The 8304-nt window shown below is 42.2% G+C and overlaps 1 long non-coding RNA gene across 1 annotated transcript; it reads left to right on the forward strand.

The window, feature by feature from the left end:
• The first annotated feature begins 778 nt into the window (after window positions 1-778).
• On the forward strand, window positions 779-3318 carry LOC125944026 (uncharacterized). The gene is made up of 3 exons (XR_007466069.1): window positions 779-1029; window positions 2007-2104; window positions 3250-3318. It is a non-coding gene; the product is annotated as an uncharacterized LOC125944026 (long non-coding RNA).
• Window positions 3319-8304: the final 4986 nt, after the last annotated feature.

Here is an 8304-nt window from a genome sequence, read left to right on the forward strand (position 1 = left end):
GTTAGGTTTTGCGTTATCTTGAGGCCAAGCAGCAAACCACACGCTCAAAGATAGGTAAGCTCCATCCAGCACCACACTGTTGAAGTTAGACTTTAAGTGCTTTGCGTGGAAACTGAACGCAAAGAACTACAGTGCGTAGCAGACGACCCTGGCTTTCCGCGCGCTTCGCGAGCGTGAAAAGCCCACGGGCATAGAGTAACATACAAGGATAAGAGCGGACACTTCCATAGGCCCATGGAGGAAGGAAAAAAACTAGGAGGGAGCGTCACGTGACAATCTTGAAGCCTAGTCATAAAAAATTTAGAGGAATGGAATGATGGGAAATAGGCCCTCACGTGATAGGCAAGCGGTAGATTTTACTCGGCTCGCTTCGGTGGCTTCGGTTTCGTCTGCTGCGGGGGTTTCGGAATATGCGCACATACTCGGCGTGGCAAACGCGCGCCGAGGTTAGTGAAAGAATTCGAGTGTGTGAAGCAGTTCAGTCTCGCCGCCTAATTAGCAGACAGGCGCCAAGGCTGTTGCGAACGAAGGCGTCGGTTAACCGGCATTGCGCCGAACAACCCGGGAGGACCACCTCAAGGACGACTGGTTGCGTTTCCGTGTGGTTTCAGGGAAACGAGGGAACCTTTCGCCCTGCAAACGTGTGAAGGCAACCAAGCCGCCCTTCCGACGACGATTCGTTGCGTTTGACGACGTGTTCTGGGAAACAATGATGCCTTTCGCCCCCGCAAAATGTGCACGCGATTAAGCGAGCGTACAGGGTCCGAAGCGACTGTCCCTACGTGAAAAAAATGCGTCCCGTCTTGTGCCCAAGGATGGACTGGCGAGCCGGAGACTCCGAACATATTTAGGGCCGTGCCGGCCCGTAGCGTAGTCGACACTGTTGTTCGAGATCTGCTCAAAGTCTTCGGCCTCTTAGCAGACCGGCGAGAACTCCCGTCAGCAGTAGGCGCACCTGCGTGATGAAGTGTTTTGTGCCAGGATGCCCTAATCGAACAGAAAATGGCGCGATGGCCTGTCCTTCCATAGGTAAGCACAATGAACGTTTCTTTTATTTATGAAAATGGAACTGCAATATTCGCGATCGTTATAGTGACTACGTGCTCGTGTGAATTATAACTGACGAAATAGTGGTGCAATACTATTCAAGCCATTTTTTTTCCAACTTTGTCATAATTCCCACTAAGTGTTAAACATTTATTTCTCTTTAAAGTACTTTTATCAGCTAGCGTACACTCCTAAAAAGGTACGATGTGAAACTATTTATTGTCGAAGAATTACATTTACTGCTATAAAAATTATTGACTGAATTTTTTATGTATTTCTTGTGGCTGAAAACAATCAAAATTGCAATAAAACTAATTAATTGAAGAAACCATGAACGATTAGTCTTCACATAACATACCAAGTTTTGCAATAGTTGCCAAGAACAACAATTTTGTAGAGAATATTCTGCTCCTAGTAACTCGGCTTGTACGTGAGTGCAAAGTTCAAACATCATGTTGCAAAGTTCAATCACTCCCCCATGTTGAGGCTAAATATCATTTTTTTTTTCAGAAGATACGATGTTGGTTGACATATTTTAAACAACAGGTAAATAACAGTTGAGATGAAATAACACAGTTTTACTTTAAATTACAGGAGTGAACATCATTTTCATTCATTTATTAGTAGTACCCTGAAGGCCTGGAGGCATTACAGAGGGGGCATTACATTACATTATGTATGTGTTACAGCTATATCGTTGATATTCTTGCGTGAAACATGCAATGCAAGGTTACTACAGCTCCATTTCCCCCGAGATTCAATTAGATGTATGTGTATTTTACAAGCACACTTAGATCAAAGATAGTTTTCTACACAAGGTGATGCGGTGTGTAGGGAAAGCATGCAGCAGATCATGTGAGGTCTTTTGCATGACTCTGCAAAGGTTGTGTAAATGCATTCCACAGCAAATGTTATTGTTGGACCTTAAAAATATCTGGTGGGTTATTCTTTAACTGCAGACGCTTGCAAAGAACGATGCCACAGCAATGAGTCAACCTTAAAGTGAAGCAGCTACATCCACGGGAACATAACAGCATCAAGTTGAGCCAGTAAGTTGGTGCGCAGCTGTATGCAGCCATAATGCATGTTTCCAGTTTGATCATACCTTTTTCATGACTGTGGTAGATGTCCCCCACCATTCCTGAAGTGAAATATGCTTTTCTTATATTCAGGCGGGTCTCTCTCAAGCCACAATGGATATGGGCATCTCTGAGGGCATGTCTGATTGATGTGCTAGCAGAGGGTACTGCTACATCTGCTAGCGCGTCCTTGACTGATTCAGACATCGCTGATGAGCCTTCCGAAATCCAACATGTCCTGGCATGTTTGATTGTCGTAATGATCACAGAGCTTGCTTAAGACATTTTCTCACATGTGTGCCTTGGTTGATTCATGTTCTGATCTGCTTTGCAAAAATCTGGTGTTTCCCTTTAATATATATTTTGGATTTCACCTTTAAAGTAATTATTTACGTTTCAAAAATGCATATGACACTGTCATACAGCTTTTTGTAAGATGTTTTCGACAGATTTAAAAGATCTATTAGTAATGCTCAGAATGAAGAGAAAGATAGAACTGTTCAACCTATCATTGGCTACATTACAGCCTTTTTTTGGCACAGGTGACAAGCATACTGCATTCAAATTTCATTGTTAACACTGGCAAAAGCAAGTGCTAATGAATGAAGCCATATATGCTACATCATAATCCCATTTTAGTCAATCTAGGATAAGTACAAGATAAGGAAAATAAAACAAACTGCAGCAAAGCAGTGTTATGTAAGATGAAAAACCACTTTTTTTTCAGTAAAGTTGGAATAAGGAAAACACACTCCTTCTCTGAATTATACTTCAGCCATGTCCTCTCATTACACGCATAATTAACACCCTTGCTAGGCTCCAACATTTACAACAGTAATAAAATTTATAACACGCCAACTGTGCTGGTAAGCTTTATCAACATTTTTTGGGACAGTAGATAATACAGTATATAGCCATAGCCACTGATCTCCCTAACAATGTCCTGCTTGCTGGTCATTATTGTGCATAAATTTTAAATGAAGCCAATGGTGTCGCTATTAGTCCCGGGTTTTAGCTTCAACTGTGCATCTGGTGTTTCGTTTGCACGGTCAGCAATTTCAAGTTATATTCCAGTAAGCAGTCCCTCCTCATTGCACTTGGTGTATTTTGTCCATTCTCCCAGTCCAAGGCCCTCCAGGACGCTCAAGGGTGAAGCTTCTGCAGCACTGCCTACACACAACCCAGCGACACCTTGAACAGCAAGGCATACTATGGTGAGGATAATACTCGACCACTACAATTTTTACATACTTGTTTCCTTTGGTAGCTGCAAGTGAAGTGGCATATATTTTCGTGGCAACTGTTTAATAGCTCAAGCATAACAAATGTCACTCAGTGAACTGCACTTGGACACTAACATTTATGATCATGGCAACCATCTAATTAAATACTGAAACATTCATATTTGTTCGCAGCGGTATGAGTTTCCTCCTCAGGTTTCCATTAAACACCAATTATCGGCCAATAATCCTTTTTCAATTTTTCTTTTCCATTCAAATGACACAATAACTAGAAGACCAACAGGTTTTTCACAATTTTCTATGCTCTTTATATGTTCGATCGGTCACAATGAGCCGTGATATATGAGCTCAGTATATTTTGCCCACTCAAACTAAAAGGCTTCTTTAAAACATCTCTCATTGAACTATGCTACATTGGCCTCTTCTGTGTTAGTTGTTTTGTACTTCTACCTTTCCTGCCTGGGCCCAGATGGGCCTGCAGTATTTAGCAAATAAATAAACAAACAAAATTAAGTGGCACTAGCAAGCTCGTGTGGATGGCAGTTTTATGCCCCCACAGTTTTTAAGTTCACAAAAGTGTAAACGGAAACCATTGTGAACAATGTAATGACCTAAAATTAAGCATTATATTCTTCATAGCTTGCACAAGAGTGTATGCCACAACAATTAATTTGTTCTGCGTACGTGCTTTGTGTCATGTTGGTCGCTCATGCACCTGTTACAGCGCGTGATATTTTGCAGCCACAGCCAGCAGAAGACGCACCTGAAAAGGTCTTTCTGAGGCATGAATTATGGCGTTACACAATTACAAACTGCGACCAAGAAGAAGATGAAGACTCTACGGCAATCCTATCAACAGCTTTTTCAAAAGGTTGCTCATCTCGAAAATGTCACAGAAGATTTATCTGACAATCGCATTCTAGGAAATGAGGATGTCGCCATATTGCAGAGTCTTGGTGGGGCAAAAAAAGACTTGCTCATGCGTCAACTGCCACATAAGTCTGGTGCCAGCAATGTCACCCGCTTACTCGCCAGAGCACAGGCCATTTGCACTGACTTTGCATTTTTATTCCCCTAGAGCATACAGATATGTACGAGCTGTTTTCAACACATGCCTCCCGCATCCAAAGACGCTGTGTAAATTATATCAATCCATTGATAGGGCTGCTGACTTTTCAAAAGAGGCAATGACTGCATTGGCTATCAAGGTAAAGCACGGCTCTCCACATTATGCAATCTGGTTGTGGATGAGATGGCCATTCAAAGAAGCAGTGTGGGATGGGAAAAGCTTCCATGGATATGTTGACATGGGCATTGATGTCAATGATGACAGCTTTCCAGTTGCCTAAGATGCATTTGTTTTAATGCTTGTTGCAATCAATGGCAGATGGAAGCTGCCGATTGGCTACTTTCTAGTGCATGGCCTTGGTGGTGAGCAAAGGTGCAATTTGGTGCTGCAAGCTGCTAGCTTCACTCACAAAAAAGGTGCCCACATTGTGAGTTTGACCTGCGATGGCGCTGCAGCGAATTTGTCATTGCTGCACAGCCTTGGCTGCAAGATGGACCTGACTGAGCTGGATGCTGCTTTTCCACATCCAGTGACAAAAAAAGCTTTTCTTTGCCATGTTGTATCCCTGTCACATGTTGAAGCTACTGCGGCACACCCTGTTTGATAAAAAGGCTATTGTGATATGAACAAACAGTTCATATTGTTGAAACACATTGATGAGCTGCATGAAATCCAGTACACAGAGGGCCTACATTTGGCAAACAAACTTAGACAAGCACATATTACCTGGAAAAGCCAGCCCATGAAAGTCTCATTGTTGGCTCAAACGTTTAGTCAATCGGTAGCCGATGCTCTTGGTGACTGCAGAGCTCAAAAAAATTCAAAATTTTCAAATTCCTTGCCAACAGAAGAGTTTATCAGACATGTCAACAGTGCATTTGACATTTTAAATTCAAGACATCCAAGGCAAGAAGAATAGAAAGGACCGCTGTGTCCTGAAAATGTGGCTCCTATTACTGCGTTTTTTAAAGAACTTATGGCCTACTTTTGCTCGCTTAGGGAGTCTGCAGCTGGTAAACTAATGACAGGAACCAACCAAAAGACAGGCTTCATTTGCTTTGTGGTGTGCTTAGACAACCGTCCATACAACCACTTGGTTACATAAATGGCCTATTGGCATATCTTCCGACTTCCAAGCTCAGTCAGGACCACCTTGAGTTACTTTTTTGCTGCAATAAAATCATTTGGGGGCTCCAATGACAACCCAACAGCAAAGCAGTTTGCAGCAGCATTGAAGCGTCTGATAGTTCGTAATGAGGTCAAGGACATTGATGGCGGAAATTTCTTTCTATTGGAACACATAGAAATTCTCTTTGTACGCTCCTCTGAAAAAACCATACTCCATCGATGTAATTAACCTCACTGCCCCTCAGAGAAGCCCTGCAGCCAGTGAACCACTCACAGAAGCAATTTTACAGGATCATGGTTACTCTGCTGACCCAGGCAGTGTGTCTGAGCTTGGGTGCCTGCGGCTCGCAGTACTGGAAGAATTGCTACACAAGTTTTCTCGTGGGTGAATTATGTTCATGATGGCCCACACAATTAATTCCTTTATCCATCAACTTCAGCTGTCCCACCAGGTTTTATGTTAAGGCATTTATTTGTTTTTTGAGTGACTTTGTAAAGTGCATATATTGTTCAAGAGCGTTGTATGCAGATGTCAAACTTTTATAGAGGGAAAATGTGATACCTTATTGTAAATTCTGCAAGTACATGTTTGTTGTCTTGCTGAATGCTGTAGCTTGAATCGCCTGCATGCAAATTATGCTTAAACAATTGTTCTGTTCAGCCCAAGCTAAACAGTGTGGACAGTGACGGTTACGTTAGCTGGCCTACCTTTCACTAAAGCAAACTGTGTGATGACATGGACATGCTGTGAATGCTCTCAATGTATTATGTGTGAGCTAGGTATACGCTTGAGGATGACAATGTTTTTTTTTAATGTTTATCCTGTATGTCTTTTACCTGACTTTTGTGGAAATTTGCCACTGCCACCTGGAATACCGTTGGTGTTACTATTTAAATAATTTAATGTGCTCACTCTGTTCACTTGCTTTACAATAGCCTTTTATGATGCCACATTCACTGTAACCACAAACATTTGGTGTATACCACTCAATGAGTGTTTTAAATACTTTGAAATATTCATTCATTTGAGGTTCACAACGTAATAGAGCCATCGCGTCCTAATTGCGGTGTGTTGGCTCAGCTTCGACGGTGCTAATTTTTTTGCAGGTGATACAACATAAGCTTTGTTGTACATTTTACTTGCAGCAAAATGCATTGTATTTTAATGTTGACATACTTACTTTGTGGGTCTGACCTCACATCAATTGTTTCAACTTTGACTTTTTGAACTACCACTCTTTTTTCAATTTCTGCATATGTATTGCTTACTTTTCTGACAACCACAATCACCGAAGCCTTTCGATATTTGTGAGGACAGCGCAGATATAAATATTATACAATTATAGCCCTGTATTGAAGGCGTTGCATACAAGGCATTGTAAGCAAAACTGCAGCTACATTCGACAGCTGATCCCATTGACCAGTTTTATTAAAGGTATCAATACTACGTGTGATATAGTTTACTTTGTATAACATTATTATACAAATGCCCTGTGGCATAATATTGATACCGAAGAGCAGTGGCACAATAAGTTTTCCTACTTGCTGTTTATAATTTTCCTTTGTGTATTATCTTTGCAATGTACTTCATTTAAATTATAAATGTGGCTTCCTTCTGTATTTGTATGAAATCTTCTGGCTTCTATAGGTGCAATAAACACTGAATAAAGAATGAAACAATTACTGTTGTCATAAAAATGTGCTTTCCATAGTACAAGTACACCAGCAACACAATGAATCGACAAGTGCAAATGAATGCTGCCATTTTTCCCTTGCCGCTATGTATTCAGTTTTCATGCCGTTTCACACTAGCAGAGGAAGAAGGGTCCCCCTGGCAGTGTTTGATTCTAGGACATAATTATGCTGTGGGGCTATACTCGCATTCGGAAACAGCTGAATAAACTCTAGATAATGCACAAATCCCGTCCATTTGCTTTATTATATAACGAAATTTGATCCCCGAGACGCGTCTCAACAGCGTCGTCGCACCACAGGATCTTGCAAAATAGTAGACGTACATCTGAATAAACGGCGATTACTTCGGCGTTTAGAATGCAGGCTAATGCTATTTATTTCTCTCAAAATGAAACACGCCCACCAGAGCCTTTTATTAAGCGAAAATGCGACAAAAAAGTGTCCTTCAAAACATCTCGTTTCTTCCTAGGTGCAAGACAGCGTGACAAAAATCATTTCTCTCAAAATAAAACACACACACCAGCCTTTTATTAAGCGAAAATGCGAAAAAAAAAGTGTCCCTCAAGACATCTCGTTTCTTTCTAGGTGCAAGACAGCGGGACGAAAAATTAGCAAGATAATACGCACCACAGCTTAAGGTGCACAACGGCTGATTTGACGAAACTTGAGTACGTAGGAAAAATAGACCACACTCGGGCGTCTGGACGGGTTTCGAGCCGCGAGCGCTGGCAACTCCACTAACCGCGGTGGTAAGCGCAAGTGACGCTTTGAAAATTTTCTGTCTTCATGAGTCAGACGCCCCTGTCTTGCTCCACGTTTCAAGGCATCGCATTTGAAGCGAAGAACGACGCGCGCAGTAGCAGAAAACCACCACCCGCATACGGGCCTCCAAGCCAGTGACGACAGGCGCCACTAAATGTTACCACGTACCAAACAATCACGAATGTTCCGGCAACAACCTTGTGGGCCTTTTCCGCCCCATAAGGCACCGCGCACGGGGCCCCTGAGAGAGGGAGGGGTGGCTTCAGAGGAGGTTGGCTTGCCG

This window comes from Dermacentor silvarum, chromosome 3 (genome assembly GCF_013339745.2).
Source record: "Dermacentor silvarum isolate Dsil-2018 chromosome 3, BIME_Dsil_1.4, whole genome shotgun sequence".
Classification (NCBI taxonomy): Eukaryota; Metazoa; Arthropoda; class Arachnida; order Ixodida; family Ixodidae; genus Dermacentor; species Dermacentor silvarum.